This window comes from Oncorhynchus nerka, linkage group LG10, assembly GCF_034236695.1.
Source record: "Oncorhynchus nerka isolate Pitt River linkage group LG10, Oner_Uvic_2.0, whole genome shotgun sequence".
NCBI classification, from domain to species: Eukaryota; Metazoa; Chordata; class Actinopteri; order Salmoniformes; family Salmonidae; genus Oncorhynchus; species Oncorhynchus nerka.
This window is the reverse complement of record NC_088405.1, coordinates 65,926,556-65,940,833: the sequence shown is the minus strand read 5'-3', so window position 1 is coordinate 65,940,833 and position 14,278 is coordinate 65,926,556. Positions and strand designations below refer to the sequence as shown.

At 43.9% G+C, this 14,278-nt stretch overlaps 1 protein-coding gene across 1 annotated transcript in view; it reads left to right on the top strand.

Moving 5' to 3' along the window:
• The window catches only part of LOC115135869 (cell adhesion molecule DSCAM-like), a 134,245-nt gene that overhangs the window by 82,409 nt on the left and 37,558 nt on the right, over nucleotides 1-14,278 (top strand). The window lies entirely within an intron of this gene.

The window sequence follows — 14,278 nt, the reverse complement described above, 5'->3', positions numbered from 1 at the left end:
TGGGGTGATCCAGTAAAGTGCTGAGTGGTGGTGGTGGCGTTAAACTCTCTGAACCACCCATCTCGGATCCGGTATAATTGTCATCAGCAACGCTGAATAGCATAGCGCCACAGTCAAATAATATTACTAGAAAATATTAATATTCATGAAATCACAAGTGCAATATTGCAAAACACAGCATAGCCTTTTGTTAATCCACCTGTCGTCTCAGATTTTGAAATTAGGCTTTACAGCGAAAGCAATACAAGCGTTTGTGTAAGTTTATCGATCGCTCGACAAAACAATAAGTACACTTAGCATCAGGTAACTTGGTCACGAAAATCAGAAAAGCAATCAAATTAATCGTTTACCTTTGATGAACTTCGGATGTTTTCACTCACGAGACTCCCAGTTAGACAACAAATGTTCCTTTTGTTCCATAAAGTTATTTTTTATATCCAAATCCCTCTTTTAGTTTGGTGCGTTATGCCCAGGAATCCACCGGAAAGAGCGGTCACGACAACGCAGACCAAAATTCCAAATTATATCCAAAATGTCAAACGTTTTTTATAATAAATTCTCAGGGTGTTTTTCAAATATCTATTTGATAATATATCAACCGGGACAGTTGGCTTTTCACTAGGACCGGGAGTAACAATGACCGCCTTTCTCTTTTGCGCACAACTCACTCTGAGAGCCCCCACCTATCCACTTACGCAATGTGGTCGTTCATGCTCATTCTTCAAAATAAAAGCCTGAAACTATGTCTAAAGACACCTTAGGGAAGCCATAGAAAAAGGAATCTGGTTGATATCCCTTTAAATGGGCAATAGGGATGCATGACAACAGAGAGGTTTCAAAAACAGGGGCACTTCCTGATTGGATTTTCCTCAGGTTTTAGCCTGCAATATCAGTTCTGTTTAACTCACAGGCAAAATTTTGACTGTTTTGGAAACTTTAGAGTGTTTTCTATCCCAATCTGTCAATTATATGCATATTCTAGCATCTGGTCCTGAGAAATAGGCCGTTTACTTTGGGACTTTATTTCTCCAAACATAAAAATAGTGCCCCCTAGCTTCAAGAGGTTAAATGGCTGAAGGTTAAGTTGACTGAAGTCACTGTGCTCTGTGACAGAGAGGCCACCAGTGTGGTGCCACCACCACCATGGCCCTGTGTCATTCTGCCTGAACGCATCCCACAAAAGCATCCATGCAGTGTCGCCGGTCTCCATCGCTCTATTTCTCTCTGAGAAACACAGACGTTTATCCGCTGAGTGGCCATGGACTTAGCTCCCCTCCATTAGGCTCTGAACTCTATAAGCAGGCAGAGGCTGCCATGTGGAAAAGAGGGCTGGGGGAGGGATGGGCTACCAGTCTATCTCTCTCCCTTTTTTTCCCTTCTCTCTCTTCTACCCCTCCCTAGGCTGCTTTTCTGTATGTCTGGCTTCCTCTCCTCCTTTTCCTCCTCCTCCTCCTCTTCTGCTTCCTATTTTGCTCAGTCTTCCCTTTCTGTATTTCTCTCTCTGTCTTTATGTGTGTGTAATATTTAACTCTATTTCATTTCTGATGCAATATGATTTCCCCTCCCCTGTCTGTCTGTATCTATCTCTCCTCCCTCCTTCCCTCCATCTCCCATCATTGTATGTCTCCCAGTCTAACCACTGGGATTTGATTGGTAGTGACATGGTGGGGAGTTGTGCCCATCACCCCCCTCTAGAGCCAGTTCCATCCCCCTCATCACACACACACACACACACACACAAACAAACACACACACACGTCCATTGATTTGATGTTTTCAGCCTCTTCAGACATGGTTCTCAATCTTACGTTATCTCTACAATTAGATGTGACATTATTTCTTACGATGCAATGTAGTTATCCAACCTAGATGACATACGCTGTACCATATTCTTGTGCTTCAAGTGAAATGAAAGCAGTTTTATTTGACAACTAATCAAAAGCGGGATCCCTCCAAGCGTTCCTTACTTTCAGTCTGCTGCTTCCACATGCATGCCGCATTATACTGTACTATACGTTCTCACTGTAGATTTTCCCAATAGAAACACTGCCCTCTTCAGGTGAAGAAAAGTAAACTGTAGAAAATTGAGGCTAGACTTGTTTTCATCCTGCCGTTGAAGGATTTCCACTTATGATGTTGATGGTGAATAGACTGTGTAAACTGCATAGATTTTCTGTATGAAAGAGGAACTGTTGATTCTCCCGAATCAACGTTAACATTATAAGCCAAGGTTGTTGGGTAAATCAGGCTCTTATAGTGTGTCTTAGAGGTATGTGTTGTTTGTGTGCGTACCAGTCAAAAGTTTGGACACCTACTCATTCAAGGTTTTTCTTTATTTTTTTTTTTTTTTTTTATGTATAATAATAGTGAAGACATCAAAACTATAAAATAACACATATGGAATTACGTAGTAATCAAAAAAGTGTTCAACAAATCAAAATATGTTTTATATTTGAGATTCTTCCAAGTAGCCTCCCTGCCTTGATGACAGCTTTGCACACTCTTGGCATTCTCTCAACCAGCTTCATGAGGAATGCTTTTCCAACTGTTTTGAAGGAGTTCATATATATGCTGAGCACCTGTTGTCTGCTATTCCTTCACTTCCTGCAGTCCGACTCATCCCAAATAATCTCAGTTGGGTTGAGGTCGTGTGATTGTGGAGGCCAGGTCATCTGATGCAGCACTCCATCACTCTCCTTCTTGGTCAAATAGCCCTTACATCTCAAATATAAAATATAGTTCGATTTTTGTAACACCTTTATGTTACTAAATTATTTCATGTATTATTTCATAGTTTTGAAGTGTTCACTATTATTCTACAGTGTAGAAAAAAGTAAAAATAAAGAAAAACCCTGCAATGGGTAGGTGTGCCCAAAATGTTGACTGGTTCTGTATGTGTGCACGGTTTGTGTACATGTGTGTCCTTGTGTGTATCTGTACGCGCGTGCACGTGCGATGTCCCGCTGCTCCCCTATGGCTGGGCTGGGTGCTCATTTGATCCCAGTCACACAGTGTGGGGGCTTATATCCTTGTAGCTGTTATCTGGCCAGAGCAGAGGCCGCCCTGCAGAGTGTCTGTCTGTCTGTCACAGCTAAATACTGCTCCCTCATGACTACTGTCTGTCGGTCTGTATTTGTATTTATTAGGGATCCCCATCAGCTGAGCTACTCTTACTGGGGTCCAAACACATTAAGGCACTTACGTTATATATAAAACAAAAGATAAAACAGTACATCATATAATGTTATTACACAACTACATGTCTAGAATACAAATTATAAACTGGGTGTTTCGAGCCCTGAATGCTGATTGCCTGAAAGCCGTGGTATATCCAACCATATACCATGGGTATTACAAAACATTTATTTTTACTGCTCTAATTATGTTGGTAACCAGTTTATGATAGCAAAAGGCACCTCGGGGGTTTTGTGATATATGGCCAATATACCATGACTAAGGGCTGTGTCCAGGCACTCCGCATTGCATCGTGCATAAGAACAGCCCTATATAGAGTTACATGTAGCCATGGCTCTATGTAGTACTGTGCGCCTCCCACGGTCTGTTCTGGACTTGGGGACTGTGAAGAGACCTCTGGTGTCATGTCTTGTGGGGTATGCATGGGTGTCTGAGCTGTGTGCTAGTAAGTTAAATAGACAGCTTGGTACATTCAGCTTGTCAACACTTCTTACAAAAACAAGTAGTGATGAAGTCAATCTCTCTTCCACTTTGAGCCATTAGAGATTGACATGCATATCATGGTCATCTCTGTATACCCAACCCACTGGTTGATGCTTATTTATAAAACCCTCTTAGGCCTCACTCCCCCCTATCTGAGATATCTACTGCAGCCCTGATCCTCCACATACAACACCCATTCTGCCAGTCACATTCTGTTAATGGTCCCCAAAGCACACACATCCCTGGGTCTCTTGTCTTTTCAGTTCGCTGCAGCTAGCGACTGGAACGAGCTGCAACAAACACTCAAACTGGACAGTTATCTCAATCTCTTCATTCAAAGACTCAATCATGGACACTCTTACTGACAGTTGTGGATGCTTCGTGTGATGTATTGTTGTCTCAACCTTCTTGCCCTTTGTGCTGTTGTCTGAGCCCAATAATGTTTGTACCCTGTGCTGCTGCCATGTTGTGTTGTCATGTGTTGCTCCCATGCTATGTTGTTGTCTTAGGACCCTCTTTATGTAGTGTTGTCTCTCTTGTCGTGATGTGTTTTGTCCAATATTTTTTTAAATTTATTTAAAATGTTTAATCCCAGCCCCCGTCCCTGCAGGAGGGCTTTTGCCTTTTGGTAGGCCGTCATTGTAAATAAGAATTTGTTCTTAACTGACTTGCCTAGTTAAATAAAGGTTCTATAAAAATATCATTAATGTTAGCTCCCTGTGTACTTTTAAGGGCCAGCCATGCTGCCATGTTCTGAGCCAATTGTAATTTTCCTAAATCCCTCTTTATGGTACATGACCACACTACTAGGGCAGAAGGCGCCGGAACCTCTGGATCCAGGGCAGCAAAGCTGTTTCTGGTCTGTGTCCGGTCCGGACTTAACATCTCCAAGGAGGCCCTCTCTGCCAGAGGATGTTTTTTTTCGACTTCCACTGCGAGTGACATACAGTATCTCCATGATACATGATGAGTGACATATTTCCATGGCTGGTTGGTTGGGTCGAGAACGGGAACATCCCCCATCATCCAGGAGCATCCTGCTAGCTCCATTCTTCAGGGAAGGGGGAGGCCCCTCCGGGGAGGGATCCATGCATAGTACCGACCAGTTGGCTGTGGAGAGCCGACACTGGGGCGACACTTCCACCAGACCAGAACAGCGTCCTGCTACTGGGGTAGAAGAAAAATAATAAGTAGACAGGCGTGGATTCCCAAGTAGCTTGTGTAGGTTCGCTACTTGTTTTCTAAGAGAAGCCACCTCGACCCTGTATTCCTCTGCAAGCAAACAGTTGCTGCGTTGAAAGTCAGGGCGGTCCACATTGTTCCGGAATAAAGCAAAATAAACACAGCTCCTGCAGCGTTGAAAATGTTCCATAGCAACCTCCATTTGAGACTGCCGAACCAGTCTCTCTGACTCAGTCAGTCATATAATACTCTCACACACTTACTCAAACACACACACACAATACATATACCAGGACACGTTCACTTACAAACACACACACAATACATGTACCAGGACACGTACACTTACAAACACACACACACAATACATATACCAGGACACGTACACTTACAAACACACACACAATACATGTACCAGGACACGTACACTTACCAACACACAAACACAGACACACACAATACATGTACCAGGACACATACACTTACAAACACAGAACACACACACACTCATTTACTTACAGTAGCTAAAACCTTATGTCTAGACACACACAGCAGAGTACCCACAGCAGTGGCCGATTTGCATCCCCGGGTAAATTGTTTGGACATAGGCTGCTTCGAGTGTTTCCTGTGTACACACACACACACACACAACCTGTTATTAATGTCCCTCTGTAGTGTTTGTGTGTCTGTTTGTGAGCCTGTATGTCAGTGTTCTTCCTCAGCTGAGCTCAGCTCCCGGAGTGTCAGGTTCAGGTTGTTGTTTTGATCGTTGTGCAGGTGGTTGTGTGGTCAGGGTGTTGGTTGTGTCTGGCTCTCTGGAACCTGAGCCTCCCTGGGAGCCTTGTTCCCTGGTCTCCTGTGGATCAGTGCATTTGTGCCAGACGAGACCCTCATTAACCCACTGAACCTGTCCTCTTCTGAGCAGGTGTAATGTTACATACTGTACACACACCAGACTGTGCCTTCCTCTTCATAGACAGTAAACATGTAGCATGCAGTACACTCTGCACTGTGCTGGTGTGTGTTTATCCAGGCTATATGACACCACTGCTGCTGGAGAAGCTGCTGCCACTTAAGTGGCTTAGGAGACGATTACAGCAACACTGGAACTGACTGGCTGTAAAGTGGTCAGGTGATATACAGTACTGGATGAGCTCTTGGCTGGGTTAACCCGCTCACAAGTTTACCTGGTTGTATTTCTGGAAAAGACACTAATAGGCACACACATGCATGTGCACACACACACACACACACACACACACACACACACACACACACACACACACACACACACACACACACACACAGGCCATTACTGAAGAATCATGGTCATTACTGAAGAATCATGACCCTCGCAGGCTGCTACTGTAATTCAGTGGTTTCGACAGATTCCATTCGGCCAGGCTATTGTGGCGGACCCACAGGGAAATGAATTGCCGCTATTGTGATGTCGTAGTGAAACACTTTTATTGTGATTAGTGTCTGTGCATAGGCTAATGCCTAACCATAATACACCATGCATCCTCGTATGTGAACGATGTCAGACACCCACAGTCAGCAGAAATTGCTTGTGTCGCAATAGCAGTATTTTCACAGCTCTGTGTGTGTGCGGGTGTGTGTGTGTGAGAGAGTGTGTGTGTAAGAGTGCGAGAGTGTGAGAGTGTGTGTGTGAGAGTGCGAGAGTGCGTGCTCACATTATTCACTCTTTATTCATGATAGATTCACAATATTTGGCATATTGACTAGACACCTTAATACTTAAGTCTACCTTACTTAAAACTATCCATGTCTTTATTTATATTTTGTGCAGCTGAGGGCAACAACAGGATTTGAACCCATTCCCATGTCTAAATGACTAGTCTCCTCTACCGTATACCTACCTCCACTGATGCAATTGACTGGATGCATCACTAATCCAGAGTAGGTTTATTCTATTAGTGGGTCAACAGCCACTCAATGTTTATCAGTGCCAATTAGGATCAATTAAGAGCATCACACTCGTAACACACTGAGACACAATGATGAGAGCACGCACATAATGAGACTTTTTTAGAAAAACAGTGTTGTCGCCTGGTCGCCAACCTCCCAATCACCCAATCAGACCGCTTCCCTCAGACTGAAGTAAGAATTATTTTCTCTTTCACTCTCGCTTTCTCTCTCTCATTCCTTCCCTTGTTTCAGCCCTCCAACTACCCACACAAAGCAGCCTGTCTGCAGACATATACTCAGCATCATGCTCAATGTCCAACCCAATTGTGCAGCTAAGGGAATTATTTTGGTGCAGTGAGTGGAGCTAGCACCCAGTGAACCAGTCAAATCTGTGCCATCACCGCCCTCCCCTCTACCTATCCACTCCACACACACACACACACACACACACACACACACAATGCCCCAGGGGCAGTGGGCTCCTGTTGGGAGTTATCTTGTCTTGTTCTCGTCTCACACCCATGGCCCAGTCATCCAACCAGGGCACCCTGTGGCCTACATTCCACAGCCAGACACTCACTCTGGTGGGGTAAACGGAGCCGGATGCCTGCGGCTATCTATTCGACCTGGAATCTACAGTCATAAGTTAATGTTACTGTTAGATGTCCATGCTGAGTAGATATGGATATGATTAAATGTACTGCATGTGGATGATGGTACAATGGTGTCATAAAAAAAACGAAAAGGACGGTAGGAGACGGGAAGTTTTGAATAAGATGGTGGACATGTAGGCCTACTGACAGTTGTGGCTGCTTCGCGTGATGTATTGTTGTCTCTACCTTCTTGCCCTTTGTGCTGTTGTCTGTGCCCAATAATGTTTGTACCATGTTTTGTTCTGCTACCATGTTGTGCTGCTACCATGTTGTTGGCATGTTGTCGCTACCATGCTGTGTTTCCATGTGTTGCTGCCATGCTATGTTGTTGTCTTAGGTCTCTCTTTATGTAGTGTTGTGGTGTCTTACTTGTCGTGATGTGTGTTTTGTCCTATATTTGTATTTGATTTTTCATTTTTAATCCCAGACCCGGTCCCCACAGGAGGCCTTTTGGCTTTTGGAAGCCGCCATTGTAAATAAGAATTTGTTCTTTAACTGACTTGCCTAGTTAAATAAAGGTTAAATAATTAAAAATAAATAAAAAGGTTGGTAGGAGACGGGATGTTTTGTTGTCTGTTTCAACTGACTGCATAAGATGGTGGACATGTAGGCCTGCTGTATATTTCACATCTGGCATATGTATGGTAGATTTAGAGTCAGGTCCATAATTATTGTCACCCTTGATAATGATAAGAAAAAAAGACAATCAAATAAATAATAATACAAATAATGTGCTTATATTATTTCATACTAATACAATTTCTCAGAGAAAGAGAATTTGCTTAACAAGTGACAAAAAAGATAGAGGTCAAAATTACTAGCCAAAAACAAGGTTACCTCTACCAAGAGGTTGACACTTGGCCACAAGTAGATATTCCAGCAAGACAATAACCCCAAGCACTAATCAAATTCCACAAAGAAATTGTAAATTAACCACAAAATCAAAAAATTTAATGGCCATCTCAGTCTCCAGACTTGAACCCCATTGAAAACATGAAGAGGGCAGTCCATAAGAGCAGACAAAGGATATCAAGGATGTGGAAAGATTCTGTATGGAGGAATAGTCTAAGATACTGTAGCTCTCAACGTTTTTTCCAATCTCATAAAACATTTTAGAAAAAAAAGTCTCAGTGTCGTTATCCTTGCAAAGGGAGAGTGCTGGAGTATTGAAAACAAGTGTGCTAATACTTTTGACTCCTATCTTTATTTAGATGTTTTTTATGAAATTGATAATAACAAATAAAAAAATCGACTTTCTTATTAGTATAAAATAGTATATTTTCCCTTTTTTTAGCATACAATATAGCTCAATATTTGTATTATTTTGTTTATACGGTCTTTTTTTGCTCATCTTTATCAAGGGTGCCAATATTTATGGACCTGAATGTATATAAGCCTGGCTGGTAAGACAACCTGATGCAATATTATTCATGTCTTTGTCTGGAATCATGTAGTAACCAAAAAAGTGTTAAACAAATCAAAATATATTTTATATTTTAGGCTCTTCAAAGTAGCCAATCTAAGCCTTTGTAATGAACATGATGGGAGACAGAGCTGGTTTCAAGCGCAGGGCGCAGCAGGTGTTTATTTGTAAAGGACCACAGGAGGAGGCAGGTAGCTGGGTCCAAGGGCAGGCAGAAGGTCATACACAGGAGGAGGCAGGTAGCTGGGTCCAAGGGCAGGCAGAAGGTCATACACAGGGGGTCCAGAAAGGCAACAGTACAGGCAGAAAAATAATGTCGTCCGGGAGATCAGGCAATAGGTTGACAACAGGAAATCCGATAGTACAGGCAGGGAATAGGCAAAAGGCATCGTTAGTGAGGCAGGCAAAAACTATGATACACGGGAGGATTAAATTACAGGAAAAACAGAGCTTCGAATATACAGTCATTAAAACTTGTTTTTCAACAACTCCACAAATTTGTAACAGACTATAGTTTTGGCAAGTCGGTTAGGACATCTAATTTGTGCATGACACTAGTAATTTTTCCAACAATTGTTTACAGACAGATTATTTCACTTATAATTCACTGTATCACAATTCCAGTGGCTCAGAAGTTTACATACACTAAGTTTTTTACATTTATTTTTAAATTGTTGGTAGTTACTGTCTTGTCTCATCGCTGCAACTCCCGTACAGACTAGGGAGAGGCGAAGGTCGAGAGCCATGCGTCTTCCGAAACACAACCCAACCAAGCCGCACTGCTTCTTAACACAGTGCGCATCCAACCTGGAAGCCAGCCGCACCAATTTGTCGGAGGAAACACTGTACACCTAGCGACCTGGTCAGCGTACACTGCGCCCGGCCCGCCACAGGAGTCGCTAGTGCGCGATGAGACAAGACCTGCTGGCCAAACCCTCCCTAACCCGGACGCTGGGCCAATTGTGCACCGCCCCATGGGCCTCCCGGTCGCGGCCGGCTGCGACAGAGCCTGGGCTCGAACCGAGAGTCTCTGGTGGCACAGCTAGCACTGCAGACCACGGCGTCACCCGGGAGGCCCCTACATACACTAAGTTGACTGTGTCTTTAACCTCTTTGGGCAAGGGGGCAGTATTCGGAAGTTCGGATGACTGACATGCCCAAAGTAAACTGGATATGGATATGCATATAATTGGTAGCATTGGATAGAAACCATCTGAAGTTTCTTAAACTGTTCAAATAATGTCTGTGAGTATAACAGAACTGATATGGCAGGCGAAAACCCTTTTTTTTTAGGTCAGAGGCCATTTCAATGCCAGCCTATGGGATATTCAAAATAATTCCTCCCAGATTGCAGTTCCTATGGCTTCCACTAGATATCAACAGTCTTTAGAAAGGGTTTCAGGCTTGTGTTTTGAAAAATTAGCAAGTAGCTGTAGTTTTTCAAGGTGTCCCTCAGGAGGACTCTAGTCTTGTGAATGAGGGCACGCACTTCGTCATCTATCTCAGGTATTGAACATACTACTACATTCCGTCTTAAATTCTATTGTTTATTTACATATCAGGGTACCTGAGGATTGATTAGAAATGTTGTTTGACTTGTTTGGACGAAGTTTACCGGTAGCTTTTGGGATTCCTTTGTCTGCATGTTGAACGAGTGGATTACTGAATCAAAATTAAATAATTTTTTGTGATATAAAGAAGGACTTTAGCGAACAAAACGACCATTTGTTGTGTAGCTGGGACCCTTGGGATTGCAAACAGAGGAAGATCTTCAAAGGTAAGTTATTTATTTTATCGCTATTTCTGATTTTTGTGATGCCTCTGCTGGTTTGAAAAATGTTTTTAATGCTGGTGTATGCGCGCGCTGTTCTCAGATAATCACATGGTATGCTTTCGCCGTAAAGCCTTTTTGAAATCTGACAACATGTTTGGTTAAGCTTTTAAACGATGTAAGACACTTGTATTTTCATGTTTAATATTAACATTTTTGTAGTTTGAATTTCGAGCTCTGCAATTTCATTGGATGTTGTCGTGGTGGGACGCTAGTACAAACAGCTTGGAAAATTCCAGAAAATTATGTCATCGCTTTAGAAGCTTCTGATAGGCTAATTGACATAATTTGAGTCAATTGGAGGTGTACTTGTGGATGTCTTTCAAGGCCTACCTTCAAACTCAATGCCTCTTTGCTTGACATCATGGGAAAATCTAAAGAAATCAGCCAAGACCTCAGAAAAATAATTGTAGACCTCCACAAGTCTGGTTCATCCTTGGGAGCAATTTCCCAATGCCTGAAGGTACCACGTTCATCTGTACAAACAATAGTACACAAGTATAAACACCATGGGACCACGCAGCCATCATACGGCTCAGGAAAGAGACGCACGCTTTCTGTCTCCTAGAGATGAACGTACTTTGGTGCGAAAAGTGCAAATCAATCCCAGAACAACAGCAAAGGACCTTGTGAAGATGCTGGAGGAAACAGGTACAAAAGTATCTATATCCACAGTAAAAACGAGTCCTATATCGACATAACCTGAAAGGCCGCTCAGCAAGGAAGAAGCCACTGCTCCAAAACTGGCATAAAAAAGCCAGACTAGTTTGCACATGGGGACAAAGATGGAACTTTTGGAGAAATGTCCTCTGGTTTGATGAAACAAAAATAGAACTGTTTGGCCATAATGACCATCGTTATGTTTGGAGGAAAAAGGGGGAGGCTTGCAAGCTGAAGAACACCATCCCAACCGTGAAGCATGGTGGTGGCAGCATCATGTTGTGGGGGTGTTTTTCTGCAGGAGGGACTGGTACACTTCACAAACTAGATGGCATCATGAGGAAAGAAAATTATGTGGATATATTTAAGCAACATCTCAATACATCAGTCAGGAAGTTAAAGCTTGGTCGAAAATGGGTCTTCCAAATGGACAATGACCCCTAGCATACTTCCAAAGTTGTGGCAAAATGGCTTAAGGACAACAAAGTCAAGGTATTGGTGTGGCCATCACAAAGCCCTGACCTCAATCCTATAGAACATTTGTGGGCAGAACTGAAAAAGCGTGTGTGAGCAAGGAGGCTTAGAAACCTGACTCAGTTACACCAGCACTGTCAGGAGGAATGGGCCAACATTCACCCAATTTATTGTGGGAAGCTTGTGGAAGGCTACCTGAAACATTTAACCCAAGTTAAACAATTGAAAGGCAATGCTACCAAATACTAATTGAGTGTATGTTGAAGGCCTAGGAAGCTGAGCAAGGGTCCTCCCCCAGGGACGTGGAGCTAGACGCTCAGGACGGTTACGGTGGAAAGCCAGGATCATGGCTGGTTCGAGGATGTCCTGGGCAGGGACCCAGGACCTTTCTTCGGGTCCGTACCCCTCCCAATCCACCAGGTAGTGGATGCGACCTCCCAGGCGCTTGGAGTCAAGGAGGGCCTGGACGGAATAAGCCGGTGCACCGCCGACATCAAGCAGAGGGGGTGTGCCAAGGTGCACTATTGGAGGATGGAGAGGGCTGTACCTCACAGCCCTTGAGAAGGGACACATGGAAGGGTGAGGAGATCCGGTAATGGCGGGGCAACTGGAGATGGTAGGTGACAGGATTGATGCTGTGTGTTATTTTGAAGGGACAAATTAACCGGGGACTGAACTTTTTGCAGGGGTCACGAAGCCAGATGTCCCGGGTTGAGAGCCACACATGTTGCCCAGGGTGGAAGAGTGGAGTAGGTTGGCGACGCCGGTTAGCGAACCGTTTCTGGGAGAGGGAGGCTTGATCTATGTGCCGATGTGCGGTCTCCCAAACCTGCTCACTCCGTCGAAACCACTCATCGACGGCAGGCACAGTTCCGGGCTCTGTCTCCCATGGGAACACGGGGGGTTGGTATCTAAGGACACACTGAAAAGGAGTGAGATGGAGTGAGGAATGCACCAGGGAGTTCTGTGCATATTCGGCCCAGGCTAGATAGCAACCTCACTCGTGTGGTTGGTGGGTGCAGTGTTGGCGAAGGTACTACCATATTTCTTGATTCAGGCGTTCCGTCTGCCCGTTGGTTTGAGGATGGTATCCGGAGGATAGGCTGATGGAGACCCCCTTACTACATGATTCCATATGTGTTATTTAATAGTTTTGCTGTCTTCACTATTATTCTACAATGTAGAAAATAATAAAAATAAAGAAAAACCCTTGAATGAGTAGGTTTGTCAAAACTTTTGACTGGTACTGTATATTCCTGTTTTTATTTTGAGTCTGCATTGCGACATTCTGGGCTGGGATAATGTAATCACGGTCCTGTAGAAAATCAATGGCTGCTCCATGTTCTATTCCTGGATACTATAAATGGCCTCCTTTGAGGACAGGGATGGAGGGAAAGAGGGAGAGGGAGATATAGATTGTCCGATGCTAGTTGGCATGGTAACCTGGTCAGGTGAAAGGGAGCCTGGGAGGGGGAGCTGCAGCTTTTGTCTAGCGGGAGCAGAACATCCCAGAATTCCCTGCAGGCAGTTAGTGAGGCAGGCTGACATGCATCATGTTTGTTGCCCTTTGGGCTTCAGGCTCAGAAACGGGGCTCTCCTAACCTCTACTCTGTCAGCTAGAGACACACATATCAGTCAGTACTGCTAATTAAACTGTGTGCATGTGTGTTTATGTAGTGCACTGTGTGAAATAAAAAAATGAGTGGCTGTCCAATGTTTGAGTCTCCCAGTGGAGGAGTCACCTCGCCCCCCTGCCCCCAGAGCCATGTTCCTCTACCCATAATTCTGCCGGATATTTAAAAAATACAACGACACAGCAATTACAGGCCCATGAAACAGCCTGGCACTGTGGCATGTGCCTCGGGGCAGACAGACACAGCTGTGCTACTCTCTCACTCACACACTGATTACATTGGTCCTGTCTGTGTGATCTCCCGCTGAGTGATGGCCACCTCACCTCATGTAGTCCTTCTGTACAATAGGCGTTTCATTGACTACGCATCAACACTGTCGTGTCCCATTGGATGGCTCTCACCTGATCTCATCATGATGTTAGTCTTAGCTAGGCTAGTTTGAGCTTACCTCTGTCATAATCATGGTAATACTACACTCTTAGAACCCTTTTGGGTTCTCTACATGGAATCCAAAAGGGTTCTACCTGCAACCAAAATATGTTCTTCAAAGGGTTCTCCTATGGGGACAGCTGAAGAACACGTTAAGGTTCTAGATAGCACCTTTTTTTCTAAGAGTGTAGTGGTTGAGGTCTTAACAGTTCATTATAGTTTATGATTAACCCATTAGTGTAGTGTCAGTCTCTGTCTGGGGTAAACTTTGCACCTCGGAGCCACTTTAAATGGCACAATGAGACTACCGTTGCTCAAAACGCTAACATTTACCGAAAGGGTGTGGAGTTCTTTTTCCCCCACTACTTCAAGTGCATCTCACTAA